We start from the raw sequence: 15,880 nt of genomic DNA, 5'->3' as shown, positions 1-15,880 counted from the left end.
ACTTTTTACTATGCGCACTCAACCAGAGTGACGGGAGGAGCACATTTCAGAAAACGTGCTCAGCTCGTCCAGAAAATGCTATTTAAGCAATAAAATAAAAAATGCAACTAAAACCTAAACCAAACGTTGCAGATGGTCATTTCTTCATGCGCAGTGGTCAACGCGGCACTCTCTAGCTGCCAAGAGCACTTTTTACTATGCGCACCCAACCAGAGTGACGGGAGGAGCACATTTCAGAAAACGTGCTCAGCTCGTCGAGAAAATGCGATTTAAACAATAAAATTTAAAATGCACCTAAAACCTAAACCAAACGTTGCAGGTGGTTATTTTTTCATGCGAAGTGGTCAACGCGGCACTCTCTAGCTGCCAAGAGCACTTTTTACCATGCGCACCCAACCAGAGTGACGGGAGGAGCACATTTCACAAAACGTGCTCAGCTCGTCGAGAAAATGCGATTTAAGCAATAAAATTAAAAATGCACCCAAAACCTAAACCAAACGTTGCAGATGGTCATTTCTTCATGCGCAGTGGTCAACGCGGCACTCTCTAGCTGCCAAGAGCACTTTTTACTATGCACACCCAACCAGAGTGACGGGAGGAGCACATTTCAGAAAACGTGCTCAGCTCGTCCAGAAAATGCTATTTAAGCAATAAAATAAAAAATGCAACTAAAACCTAAACCAAACGATGCAGATGGTCATTTCTTCGTGCGCAGCAGTCAACGCGGCACTCTCTAGCTGCCAAGAGCACTTTTTACTATGCGCACCCAACCAGAGTGACGGGAGGAGCACATTTCAGAAAACGTGCTCGTCGAGTAAATGCGATTTAAGCAATAAAATTAAAAATGCACCCAAAACCTAAACCAAACGTTGCAGGTGGTTATTTCTTCATGCGCAGTGGTCAACGCGGCACTCTCTAGCTGCCAAGAGCACTTTTTTCTATGCGCACTCAACCAGAGTGACGGGAGGAGCACATTTCAGAAAACGTGCTCAGCTCGTCGAGAAAATGCGATTTAAGCAATAAAATAAAAAATGCACCTAAAACCTAAACCAAACGCTGCAGATGGTCATTTCTTCATGTGCAGTGGTCAACGCGGCACTCTCTAGCTGCCAAGAGCACTTTTTACTATGCACACCCAACCAGAGTGACGGGAGGAGCACATTTCAGAAAACGTGCTCAGCTCGTCGAGAAAATGCGATTTAAGCAATAAAATTAAAAATGCACCCAAAACCTAAACCAAACGTTGCAGGTGGTTATTTCTTCATGCGCAGCAGTCAACGCGGCACTCTCTACCTGCCAAGAGCACTTTTTACTATGCGCACCCAACCAGAGTGACGGGAGGAGCACATTTCAGAAAACGTGCTCAGCTCGTCGAGAAAATGCGATTTAAGCAATAAAATTAAAGATGCACCTAAGACCTAAACCAAACGTTGCAGGTGGTTATTTCTTCATGCGCAGTGGTCAACGCGGCACTCTCTAGCTGCCAAGAGCACTTTTTACTATGCACACCCAACCAGAGTGACGGGAGGAGCACATTTCAGAAAACGTGCTCAGCTCGTCGAGAAAATGCGATTTAAGCAATAAAATTAAAAATGCACCCAAAACCTAAACCAAACGTTGCAAATGGTCATTTCTTCATGTGCAGTGGTCAACGCGGCACTCTCTAGCTGCCAAGAGCACTTTTTACTATGCGCACCCAACCAGAGTGACGGGAGGAGCACATTTCAGAAAACGTGCTCAGCTCGTCGAGAAAATGCGATTTAAGCAATACAATTAAAAATGCACCTAAAATCTATACCAAACGTTGCAGGTGGTTATTTCTTCATGCGCAGCAGTCAACACGGCACTCTCTAGCTGCCAAGAGCACTTTTTACTATGCACACCCAACCAGAGTGACGGGAGGAGCACATTTCAGAAAACGTGCTCAGCTCGTCGAGAAAATGCGATTTAAGCAATAAAATTAAAAATGCACCCAAAACATTAAACCAAACGTTGCAGGTGGTTATTTCTTCATGCGCAGTGGTCAACGCGGCACTCTCTAGCTGCCAAGAGCATTTTTTACTATGCGCACCCAACCAGAGTGACGGGAGGAGCACATTTCAGAAAACGTGCTCAGCTCGTCGAGAAAATGCGATTTAAGCAATAAAATTAAAAATGCACCTAAAACCTAAACCAAACGTTGCAGGTGGTTATTTCTTCATGCGCAGTGGTCAACGCGGCACTCTCTAGCTGCCAAGAGCACTTTTTACTATGCGCACCCAACCAGAGCGACGGGAGGAGCACATTTCAGAAAACGTGCTCAGCTCGTCGAGAAAATGCGATTTAAGCAATAAAATTAAAAATGCACCTAAAACCTAAACTAAACGTTGCAGGTGGTTATTTCTTCGTGCGCAGCAGTCAACGCGGCACTCTCTAGCTGCCAAGAGCACTTTTTACTATGCGCACCCAACCAAAGTGACGGGAGGAGCACATTTCAGAAAACGTGCTCAGCTCGTCGAGTAAATGCAATTTAAGCAATAAAATTAAAAATGCACCCAAAACCTAAACCAAACGTTGCAGGTGGTTATTTCTTCATGCGCAGTGGTCAACGCGGCACTCTCTAGCTGCCAAGAGCACTTTTTACTATGCGCACCCAACCAGAGTGACGGGAGGAGCACATTTCAGAAAACGTGCTCAGCTCGTCCAGAAAATGCGATTTAAGCAATAAAATTAAAAATGCACCTAAAACCTAAACCAAACGTTGCAGATGGTCATTTGTTCATGCGCAGTGGTCAACGCGGCACTCTCTAGCTGCCAAGAGCACTTTTTACTATGCACACCCAACCAGAGTGACGGGAGGAGCACATTTCAGAAAACGTGCTCAGCTCGTCCAGACAATGCGATTTAAGCAATAAAATTAAAAATGCACCCAAAACCTAAACCAAACGTTGCAGGTGGTTATTTCTTCATGCGCAGTGGTCAACGCGGCACTCTCTAGCTGCCAAGAGCACTTTTTACTATGCGCACCCAACCAGAGTGACGGGAGGAGCGGATTTCAGAAAACGTGCTCAGCTCGTCGAGAAAATGCGATTTAAGCAATAAAATTAAAAATGCACCTAAAACCTAAACCAAAAGTTGCCGGTGGTTATTTCTTCATGCGCAGCAGTCAACACGGCACTCTCTAGCTGCCAAGAGCACTTTTTACTATGCGCACCCAACCAGAGTGACGGGAGGAGCACATTTCAGAAAACGTGCTCAGCTCGTCGAGAAAATGCGATTTAAGCAATCAAATTAAAAATGCACCCAAAACCTAAACCAAACGTTGCAGATCGTCATTTCTTCATGTGCAGTGGTCAACGCGGCACTCTCTAGCTGCCAAGAGCACTTTTTACTATGCGCACCCAACCAGAGTGACGGGAGGAGCACATTTCAGAAAACGTGCTCAGCTCGTCCAGAAAATGCGATTTAAGCAATAAAATTAAAAATGCACCTAAAACCTAAACCAAACGTTGCAGATGGTCATTTCTTCATGCGCAGCGGTCAACGCGGCACTCTCTAGCTGCCAAGAGCACTTTTTACTATGCGCACCCAACCAGAGTGACGGGAGGAGCACATTTCAGAAAACGTGCTCAGCTCGACGAGAAAATGCGATTTAAGCAATAAAATTAAAAATGCACCCAAAACCTAAACCAAACGTTGCAGGCGGTTATTTCTTCATGCGCAGTGGTCAACGCGGCACTCTCTAGCTGCCAAGAGCACTTTTTACTATGCGCACCCAACCAGAGTGACGGGAGGAGCACATTTCAGAAAACGTGCTCAGCTCGTCAAGAAAATGCGATTTAAGCAATAAAATTAAAAATGCACCTAAAACCTAAACCAAACGTTGCAGGTGGTTATTTCATCATTCGCAATGGTCAACGCGGCACTCTCTAGCCTCCAAGAGCACTTTTTACTATGCGCACCCAACCAGAGTGAAGGGAGGAGCACATTTCAGAAAACGTGCTCAGCTCGTCGAGAAAATGCGATTTAAGCAATACAATTAAAAATGCACCCAAAACCTAAAACAAACGTTGCAGGTGGTTATTTCTTCATGCGCAGTGGTCAACGCGGCACTCTCTAGCTGCCAAGAGCACTTTTTATTATGCGCACCCAACCAGAGTGACGGGAGGAGCACATTTCAGAAAACGTGCTCAGCTCGTCGAGAAAATGCGATTTAAGCAATAAAATTAAAAATGCACCTAAAACCTAAACCAAACGTTGCAGGTGGTTATTTCTTCATTCGCAGCAGTCAACGCGGCACTCTCTAGCTGCCAAGAGCACTTTTTACTATGCGCACCCAACCAGAGTGACGGGAGGAGCACATTTCAGAAAACGTGCTCAGCTCGTCGAGAAAATGCGATTTAAGCAATAAAATTAAAAATGCACCTAAAACCTAAACCAAACGTTGCAGATGGTCATTTCTTCATGCGCAGTGGTCAACGCGGCACTCTCTAGCTGCCAAGAGCACTTTTTACTATGCGCACCCAACCAGAGTGACGGGAGGAGCACATTTCAGAAAACGTGCTCAGCTCGTCGAGAAAATGCGATTTAAGCAATAAAATTAAAAATGCACCCAAAACCTAAACCAAACGTTGCAGATGGTCAATTTCTTCATGCGCAGTGTTCAACGCGGCACTCTCTAGCTGCCAAGAGCACTTTTTACCATGCGCACCCAACCAGAGTGAAGGGAGGAGCACATTTCAGAAAACGTGCTCAGCTCGTCGAGAAAATGCGATTTAAGCAATAAAATTAAAAATGCACCCAAAACCTAAACCAAACGTTGCAGATGGTCAATTTCTTCATGCGCAGTGGTCAACGCGGCACTCTCTAGCTGCCAAGAGCACTTTTTACTATGCACACCCAACCAGAGTGACGGGAGGAGCACATTTCAGAAAACGTGCTCAGCTCGACGAGAAAATGCGATTTAAGCAATAAAATTAAAAATGCACCCAAAACCTAAAACAAACGTTGCAGATGGTCATTTCTTCATTCGCAGTGGTCAACGCGGCACTCTCTAGCTGCCAAGAGCACTTTTTACTATGCGCACCCAACCAGAGTGACGGGAGGAGCACATTTCAGAAAACGTGCTCAGCTCGTCGAGAAAATGCGATTTAAGCAATAAAATTAAAAATGCACCCAAAACCTAAACCAAACGTTGCAGATGGTCAATTTCTTCATGCGCAGTGTTCAACGCGGCACTCTCTAGCTGCCAAGAGCACTTTTTACCATGCGCACCCAACCAGAGTGAAGGGAGGAGCACATTTCAGAAAACGTGCTCAGCTCGTCGAGAAAATGCGATTTAAGCAATAAAATTAAAAATGCACCCAAAACCTAAACCAAACGTTGCAGATGGTCAATTTCTTCATGCGCAGTGGTCAACGCGGCACTCTCTAGCTGCCAAGAGCACTTTTTACTATGCACACCCAACCAGAGTGACGGGAGGAGCACATTTCAGAAAACGTGCTCAGCTCGACGAGAAAATGCGATTTAAGCAATAAAATTAAAAATGCACCCAAAACCTAAAACAAACGTTGCAGATGGTCATTTCTTCATTCGCAGTGGTCAACGCGGCACTCTCTAGCTGCCAAGAGCACTTTTTACTATGCGCACCCAACCAGAGTGACGGGAGGAGCACATTTCAGAAAACGTGCTCAGCTCGACGAGAAAATGCGATTTAAGCAATAAATTTAAAAATGCACCCAAAACCTAAACCAAACGTTGCAGGTGGTTATTTCTTCATGCGCAGTGGTCAACGCGGCACTCTCTAGCTGCCAAGAGCACTTTTTACTATGCGCACCCAACCAGAGTGACGGGAGGAGCACATTTCAGAAAACGTGCTCAGCTCGTCGAGAAAATGCGATTTAAGCAATAAAATTAATAATGCACCCAAAACCTAAACCAAGCGTTGCAGGTGGTTATTTCTTCATGCGCAGTGGTCAACGCGGCACTCTCTAGCTGCCAAGAGCACTTTTTACTATGCGCGCCCAACCAGAGTGACGGGAGGAGCACATTTCAGAAAACGTGCTCAGCTCGTCGAGAAAATGCGATTTAAGCAATAAAATTAAAAATGCACCTAAAACCTAAACCAAACGTTGGGGGTGGTTATTTCTTCATGTGCAGCAGTCAACGCGGCACTCTCTAGCTGCCAAGAGCACTTTTTACTATGCGCACCCGACCAGAGTGACGGGAGGAGCACATTTCAGAAAACGTGCTCAGCTCGTCGAGAAAATGCGATTTAAGCAATAAAATTAAAAATGCACCTAAAACCTAAACCAAACGTTGCAGGTGGTTATTTCTTCATGCGCAGTGGTCAACGCGGCACTCTCTAGCTGCCAAGAGCACTTTTTACTATGCGCACCCAACCAGAGTGACGGGAGGAGCACATTTCAGAAAACGTGCTCAGCTCGTCGAGAAAATGCGATTTAAGCAATAAAATTAAAGATGCACCTAAGACCTAAACCAAACGTTGCAGGTGGTTATTTCTTCATGCGCAGTGTTCAACGCGGCACTCTCTAGCTGCCAAGAGCACTTTTTTACTATGCGCACCCAACCAGAGTGACCGGAGGAGCGCATTTCAGAAAACGTGCTCAGCTCGTCGAGAAAATGCGATTTAAGCAATAAAATTAAAAATGCACCTAAAACCTAAACCAAACGTTGCAGATGGTCATTTCTTCATGCGCAGTGGTCAACGCGGCACTCTCTAGCTGCCAAGAGCACTTTTTACTATGCGCACCCAATCAGAGTGACGGGAGGAGCACATTTCAGAAAACGTGCTCAGCTCGTCCAGAAAATGCGATTTAAGCAATAAAATTAAAAATGCACCTAAAACCTAAACCAAACGTTGCAGATGGTCGTTTCTTCATGCGCAGTGGTCAACGCGGCACTCTCTAGCTGCCAAGAGCACTTTTTACTATGCACACCCAACCAGAGTGACGGGAGGAGCACATTTCAGAAAACGTGCTCAACTCGTCCAGACAATGCGATTTAAGCAATAAAATTAAAAATGCACCCAAAACCTAAACCAAACGTTGCAGTTGGTTATTTCTTCATGCGCAGTGGTGAACGCGGCACTCTCTAGCTGCCAAGAGCACTTTTTTACTATGCGCACCCAACCAGAGTGACCGGAGGAGCGCATTTCAGAAAACGTGCTCAGCTCGTCGAGAAAATGCGATTTAAGCAATAAAATTAAAAATGCACCCAAAACCTAAACCAAACGTTGCAGGTTGTTATTTCTTCGTGCGCAGCAGTCAACGCGGCACTCTCTAGCTGCCAAGAACACTTTTTACTATGCGCACCCAACCAGAGTGACGGGAGGAGCACATTTCAGAAAACGTGCTCAGCTCGTCGAGAAAATGCGATTTAAGCAATAAAATTAAAAATGCACCCAAAACCTAAACCAAACGTTGCAGGTGGTTATTTCTTCATGCGCAGCAGTCAAAGCGGCACTCTCTAGCTGCCAAGAGCACCTTTTACCATGTGCACCCAACCAGAGTGACGGGAGGACCACATTTCAGAAAACGTGCTCAGCTCGTCGAGAAAATGCGATTCAAGCAATAAAATTTAAAATGCACCTAAAACCTAAACCAAACGTTGCAGGTGGTTATTTCTTCATGCGCAGTGGTCAACGCGGCACTCTCTAGCTGCCAAGAGCACTTTTTACTATGCGCACCCAACCAGAGTGACGGGAGGAGCACATTTCAGAAAACGTGCTCAGCTCGTCGAGAAAATGCGATTTAAGCAATAAAATTAAGAATGCACCTAAAACCTAAACCAAACGTTGCAGGTGGTTATTTCTTCATGCGCAGTGTTCAACGCGGCACTCTCTAGCTGCCAAGAGCACTTTTTTACTATGCGCACCCAACCAGAGTGACCGGAGGAGCGCATTTCAGAAAACGTGCTCAGCTCGTCAAGAAAATGCGATTTAAGCAATAAAATTAAAAATGCACCTAAAACCTAAACCAAACGTTGCAGATGGTCATTTCTTCATGCGCAGTGGTCAACGCGGCACTCTCTAGCTGCCAAGAGCACTTTTTACTATGCACACCCAACAAGAGTGACGGGAGGAGCGCATTTCAGAAAACGTGCTCAGCTCGATGAGAACATGCGATTTAAGCAATAAAATTAAAAATGCACCCAAAACCTAAACCAAACGTTGCAGGTGGTTATTTCTTCATGCGCAGTGGTCAACGCGGCACTCTCTAGCTGCCAAGAGCACTTTTTACTATGCGCACCCAACCAGAGTGACGGGGGAGCACATTTCAGAAAACGTGCTCAGCTCGTCCAGAAAATGCTATTTAAGCATTAAAATAAAAAAATGCACCTAAAACCTAAACCAAACGTTGCAGAAGGTCATTTCTTCATGCACAGTGGTCAACGCGGCACTCTCTAGCTGCCAAGAGCACTTTTTACTATGCGCACCCAACAAGAGTGACGGGAGGAGCACATTTCAGAAAACGTGCTCAGCTCGTCCAGAAAATGCGATTTAAGCAATAAAATTAAAAATGCACCTAAAACCTAAACCAAACGTTGAAGGTGGTTATTTCTTTATTCGCAGAGGTCAACGCGGCACTCTCTAGCTGCCAAGAGCACTTTTTACTATGCGCACCCAACCAGAGTGACGGGAGGAGCACATTTCAGAAAACGTGCTCAGCTCGTCCAGAAAATGCGATTTAAGCAATAAAATTAAAAATGCACCCAAAACCTAAACCAAACGTTGCAGGTGGTTATTTCTTCATATGCAGTGGTCAACGCGGAGCTCTCTAGCTGCCAAGAGCACTTTTTACTATGCGCACCCAACCAGAGTGACGGGAGGAGCACATTTCAGAAAACGTGCTTAGCTCGTCCAGAAAATGCGATTTAAGCAATAAAATTAAAAATGCACCTAAAACCTAAACCAAACGTTGCAGGTGGTTATTTCTTCATGCGCAGTGGTCAACGCGGCACTCTCTAGCTGCCAAGAGCAATTTTTACTATGCGCACCCAGCCAGAGTGACGGGAGGAGCACATTTCAGAAAACGTGCTCAGCTCGTCGAGAAAATGCGATTTAAGAAATAAAATTAAAAATGCACCCAAAACCTAAACCAAACGTTGCAGGTGGTTATTTCTTCATGCGCAGCAGTCAACGCGGCACTCTCTAGCTGCCAAGAGCACTTTTTACTATGTGCACCCAACCAGAGTGACGGGAGGAGCACATTTCAGAAAACGTGCTCAGCTCGTCGAGAAAATGCGATTTAAGCAGTAAAATTAAAAATGCACCCAAAACCTAAACCAAACGTTGCAGGTGGTTATTTCTTCATGCGCAGCAGTCAACGCGGCACTCTCTAGCTGCCAAGAGCACTTTTTACTATGCACACCCAACCAGAGTGACGGGAGGAGCGCATTTCAGAAAACGTGCTCAGCTCGACGAGAAAATGCGATTTAAGCAATAAAATTATAAATGCACCCAAAACCTAAACCAAACGTTGCAGGTGGTTATTTCTTCATGCGCAGTGGTCAACGCGGCACTCTCTAGCTGCCAAGAGCACTTTTTACTATACACACCCAACTAGAGTGACGGGAGGAGCACATTCCAGAAAACGTGCTCAGCTCGTCGAGAAAATGCGATTTAAGCAATAAAATTAAAAATGCACCCAAAACCTAAACCAAACGTTGCAGGTGGTTATTTCTTCATGCGCAGCAGTCAACGCGGCACTCTGTAGCTGCCAAGAGCACTTTTTACTATGCGCACCCAACCAGAGTGACGGGAGGAGCACATTTCAGAAAACGTGCTCAGCTCGTCGAGAAAATGCGATTTAAGCAATAAAATTAAAAATGCACCTAAAACCCAAACCAAACGTTGCAGGTGGTTATTTCTTCATGCGCAGTGGTCAACGCGGCACTCTCTAGCTGCCAAGAGCACTTTTTACTATGCGCACCCAACCAGAGTGACGGGAGGAGCACATTTCAGAAAACGTGCTCAGCTCGTCCAGAAAATGCGATTTAAGCAATAAAATTAAAAATGCACCTAAAACCTAAACCAAACGTTGCAGGTGGTTATTTCTTCATGCGCAGTGGTCAACGCGGCACTCTCTAGCTGCCAAGAGCAATTTTTACTATGCGCACCCAGCCAGAGTGACGGGAGGAGCACATTTCAGAAAACGTGCTCAGCTCGTCGAGAAAATGCGATTTAAGAAATAAAATTAAAAATGCACCCAAAACCTAAACCAAACGTTGCAGGTGGTTATTTCTTCATGCGCAGCAGTCAACGCGGCACTCTCTAGCTGCCAAGAGCACTTTTTACTATGTGCACCCAACCAGAGTGACGGGAGGAGCACATTTCAGAAAACGTGCTCAGCTCGTCGAGAAAATGCGATTTAAGCAGTAAAATTAAAAATGCACCCAAAACCTAAACCAAACGTTGCAGGTGGTTATTTCTTCATGCGCAGCAGTCAACGCGGCACTCTCTAGCTGCCAAGAGCACTTTTTACTATGCACACCCAACCAGAGTGACGGGAGGAGCGCATTTCAGAAAACGTGCTCAGCTCGACGAGAAAATGCGATTTAAGCAATAAAATTAAAAATGCACCCAAAACCTAAACCAAACGTTGCAGGTGGTTATTTCTTCATGCGCAGTGGTCAACGCGGCACTCTCTAGCTGCCAAGAGCACTTTTTACTATACACACCCAACAAGAGTGACGGGAGGAGCACATTCCGGAAAACGTGCTCAGCTCGTCGAGAAAATGCGATTTAAGCAATAAAATTAAAAATGCACCCAAAACCTAAACCAAACGTTGCAGGTGGTTATTTCTTCATGCGCAGCAGTCAACGCGGCACTCTCTAGCTGCCAAGAGCACTTTTTACTATGCGCACCCAACCAGAGTGACGGGAGGAGCACATTTCAGAAAACGTGCTCAGCTCGTCGAGAAAATGCGATTTAAGCAATAAAATTAAAAATGCACCTAAAACCCAAACCAAACGTTGCAGGTGGTTATTTCTTCATGCGCAGTGGTCAACGCGGCACTCTCTAGCTGCCAAGAGCACTTTTTACTATGCGCACCCAACCAGAGTGACGGGAGGAGCACATTTCAGAAAACGTGCTCAGCTCGTCGAGAAAATGCGATTTAAGCAATAAAATTAAAAATGCACCTAAAACCTAAACCAAACGTTGCAGGTGGTTATTTCTTCATGCGCAGTGGTCAACGCGGCACTGTCTAGCTGCCAAGAGCACTTTTTACTATGCGCACCCAACCAGAGTGACGGGAGGAGCACATGTCAGAAAACGTGCTTAGCTCGTCGAGAAAATGCGATTTAAGCAATAAAATTAAAAATGCACCTAAAACCTAAACCAAACGCTGCAGATGGTCATTTCTTCATGCGCAGCAGTCAACGCGGCACTCTCTAGCTGCCAAGAGCACTTTTTACTATGCACACCCAACCAGAGTGACGGGAGGAGCACATTCCAGAAAACGTGCTCAGCTCGTAGAGACAATGCGATTTAAGCAATAAAATTAAAAATGCACCCAAAACCGAAACCAAACGTTGCAGATGGTCATTTCTTCATGCGCAATGGTCAACGCGGCACTCTCTAGCTGCCAAGAGCACTTTTTACTATGCGCACCCAACCAGAGTGACGGGAGGAGCACATTTCAGAAAACGTGCTCAGCTCGTCGAGAAATTGCGATTTAAGCAATAAAATTAAAAATGCACCTAAAACCTGAACCAAACGTTGCAGGTGGTTATTTCTTCATGCGCAGTGGTCAACGCGGCACTCTCTAGCTGCCAAGGGCACTTTTTACTATGCGCACCCAACCAGAGTGACGGGAGGAGCACATTTCAGAAAACGTGCTCAGCTCGTCGAGAAAATGCGATTTAAGCAATAAAATTAAAAATGCACCTAAAACCTAAACCAAACGTTGCAGGTGGTTAATTCTTCGTGCGCAGCAGTCAACGCGGCACTCTCTAGCTGCCAAGAGCACTTTTTACTATGCGCACCCAACCAGAGTGACGGTAGGAGCACATTTCAGAAAACGTGCTCAGCTCGTCGAGTAAATGCGATTTAAGCAATAAAATTAAAACTGCACCCAAAACCTAAACCAAACGTTGCAGGTGGTTATTTCTTCATGCGCAGTGGTCAACGCGGCACTCTCTAGCTGCCAAGAGCACTTTTTACTATGCGCACCCAATCAGAGTGACGGGAGGAGCACATTTCAGAAAACGTGCTCAGCTCGTCCAGAAAATGCGATTTAAGCAATAAAATTAAAAATGCACCTAAAACCTAAACCAAACGTTGCAGATGGTCGTTTCTTCATGCGCAGTGGTCAACGCGGCACTCTCTAGCTGCCAAGAGCACTTTTTACTATGCACACCCAACCAGAGTGACGGGAGGAGCACATTTCAGAAAACGTGCTCAACTCGTCCAGACAATGCGATTTAAGCAATAAAATTAAAAATGCACCCAAAACCTAAACCAAACGTTGCAGTTGGTTATTTCTTCATGCGCAGTGGTGAACGCGGCACTCTCTAGCTGCCAAGAGCACTTTTTTACTATGCGCACCCAACCAGAGTGACCGGAGGAGCGCATTTCAGAAAACGTGCTCAGCTCGTCGAGAAAATGCGATTTAAGCAATAAAATTAAAATTGCACCCAAAACCTAAACCAAACGTTGCAGGTGGTTATTTCTTCGTGCGCAGCAGTCAACGCGGCACTCTCTAGCTGCCAAGAACACTTTTTACTATGCGCACCCAACCAGAGTGACGGGAGGAGCACATTTCAGAAAACGTGCTCAGCTCGTCGAGAAAATGCGATTTAAGCAATAAAATTAAAAATGCACCCAAAACCTAAACCAAACGTTGCAGGTGGTTATTTCTTCATGCGCAGCAGTCAAAGCGGCACTCTCTAGCTGCCAAGAGCACTTTTTACTATGTGCACCCAACCAGAGTGACGGGAGGACCACATTTCAGAAAACGTGCTCAGCTCGTCGAGAAAATGCGATTCAAGCAATAAAATTTAAAATGCACCTAAAACCTAAACCAAACGTTGCAGATGGTCATTTCTTCATGCGCAATGGTCAACGCGGCACTCTCTAGCTGCCAAGAGCACTTTTTACTATGCGCACCCAACCAGAGTGACGGGAGGAGCACATTTCAGAAAACGTGCTCAGCTCGTCGAGAAATTGCGATTTAAGCAATAAAATTAAAAATGCACCTAAAACCTGAACCAAACGTTGCAGGTGGTTATTTCTTCATGCGCAGTGGTCAACGCGGCACTCTCTAGCTGCCAAGAGCACTTTTTACTATGCGCACCCAACCAGAGTGACGGGAGGAGCACATTTCAGAAAACGTGCTCAGCTCGACGAGAAAATGCGATTTAAGCAATAAAATTAAAAATGCACCCAAAACCTAAACCAAACGTTGCAGGTGGTTATTTGTTCATGCGCAGTGGTCAACGCGGCACTCTCTAGCTGCCAAGAGCACTTTTTACTATGCGCACCCAACCAGAGTGACGGGAGGAGCACATTTCAGAAAACGTGCTCAGCTCGTCGAGAAAATGCGATTTAAGCAATAAAATTAAAAATGCACGTAAAACCTAAACCAAGCGTTGCAGGTGGTTATTTCTTCATGTGCAGCAGTCAACGCGGCACTCTCTAGCTGCCAAGAGCACTTTTTACTATGCGCAGCCAACCAGAGTGACGGGAGGAGCACATTTCAGAAAACGTGCTCAGCTCGTCGAGAAAATGCGATTTAAGCAATAAAATTAAAAATGCACCCAAAACCTAAACCAAACGTTGAAGGTGGTTATTTCTTCATGCGCAGTGGTCAACGCGGCACTCTCTAGCTGCCAAGAGCACTTTTTACTATGCGCACCCAACCAGAGTGACGGGAGGAGCACATTTCAGAAAACGTGCTCAGCTCGTCGAGAAAATGCGATTTAAGCAATAAAATTAAAAATGCACGTAAAACCTAAACCAAGCGTTGCAGGTGGTTATTTCTTCATGTGCAGCAGTCAACGCGGCACTCTCTAGCTGCCAAGAGCACTTTTTACTATGCGCAGCCAACCAGAGTGACGGGAGGAGCACATTTCAGAAAACGTGCTCAGCTCGTCGAGAAAATGCGATTTAAGCAATAAAATTAAAAATGCACCCAAAACCTAAACCAAACGTTGAAGGTGGTTATTTCTTCATGCGCAGTGGTCGACGCGGCACTCTCTAGCTGCCAAGAGCACTTTTTACTATGCGCACCCAACCAGAGTGACGGGAGGAGCACATTTCAGAAAACGTGCTCAGCTCGTCGAGAAAATGCGATTTAAGCAATAAAATTAAAAATGCACCTAAAACCTAAACCAAACGTTGCAAATGGTCATTTCTTCATGCGCAGTGGTCAACGCGGCACTCTCTAGTTGCCAAGAGCACTTTTTACTATGCGCACCCAACCAGAGTGACGGGAGGAGCACATTTCAGAAAACGTGCTCAGCTCGACGAGAAAGTGCGATTTAAGCAAAAAAATTAAAAATGCACCCAAAACCTAAACCAAACGTTGCAGGTGGTTATTTCTTCATGCGCAGTGGTCAACGCGGCACTCTCTAGCTGCCAAGAGCACTTTTTACTATGCGCACCCTACCAGAGTGACGGGAGGAGCAGATTTCAGAAAACGTGCTCAGCTCGTCGAGAAAATGCGATTTAAGCAATAAAATTAAAAATGCACCTAAAACCTAAACCAAACGTTGCAGGTGGTTATTTCTTCATGCGCAGCAGTCAACGCGGCACTCTCTAGCTGCCGAGAGCACTTTTTACTATGCGCACACAACCAGAGTGACGGGATGAGCACATTTCAGAAAACGTGCTCAGCTCGTCGAGAAAATGCAATTTAAGCAATAAAAATAAAAATGCACCTAAAACCTAAACCAAACGTTGCAAATGGTCATTTCTTCATGCGCAGTGGTCAACGCGGCACTCTCTAGTTGCCAAGAGCACTTTTTACTATTCGCACCCAACCAGAGTGACGGGAGGAGCACATTTCAGAAAACGTGCTCAGCTCGTCGAGAAAATGCGATTTAAGCAATAAAATTAAAAATGCACCTAAAACCTAAACCAAACGTTGCAGATGGTCATTTCTTCATGCGCAGTGGTCAACGCGGCACTCTCTAGCTGCCAAGAGCACTTTTTACTATGCACACCCAACCAGAGTGACGGGAAGAGCGCATTTTAGAAAACGTGCTCAGCTCGACGAGAAAATGCGATTTAAGCAATAAAATTAAAAATGCACCCAAAACCTAAACCAAACGTTGCAGGCGGTTATTTCTTCATGCGCAGTGGTCAACGCGGCACTCTCTAGCTGCCAAGAGCACTTTTTACTATGCGCACCCAACCAGAGTGACGGGAGGAGCACATTTCAGAAAACGTGCTCAGCTCGTCAAGAAAATGCGATTTAAGCAATAAAATTAAAAATGCACCTAAAACCTAAACCAAACGTTGCAGGTGGTTATTTCATCATTCGCAATGGTCAACGCGGCACTCTCTAGCCTCCAAGAGCACTTTTTACTATGCGCACCCAACCAGAGTGAAGGGAGGAGCACATTTCAGAAAACGTGCTCAGCTCGTCGAGAAAATGCGATTTAAGCAATACAATTAAAAATGCACCCAAAACCTAAAACAAACGTTGCAGGTGGTTATTTCTTCATGCGCAGTGGTCAACGCGGCACTCTCTAGCTGCCAAGAGCACTTTTTATTATGCGCACCCAACCAGAGTGACGGGAGGAGCACATTTCAGAAAACGTGCTCAGCTCGTCGAGAAAATGCGATTTAAGCAATAAAATTAAAAATGCACCTAAAACCTAAACCAAACGTTGCAGGTGGTTATTTCTTCATGCGCAGCAGTCAACGCGGCA

The sequence above is a fragment of the Syngnathus scovelli genome, chromosome 18 (genome assembly GCF_024217435.2).
Source record: "Syngnathus scovelli strain Florida chromosome 18, RoL_Ssco_1.2, whole genome shotgun sequence".
Taxonomy (NCBI): Eukaryota; Metazoa; Chordata; class Actinopteri; order Syngnathiformes; family Syngnathidae; genus Syngnathus; species Syngnathus scovelli.
The sequence above is the reverse complement of the archived record's forward strand: the minus strand, read 5'-3'. Positions refer to the sequence as shown.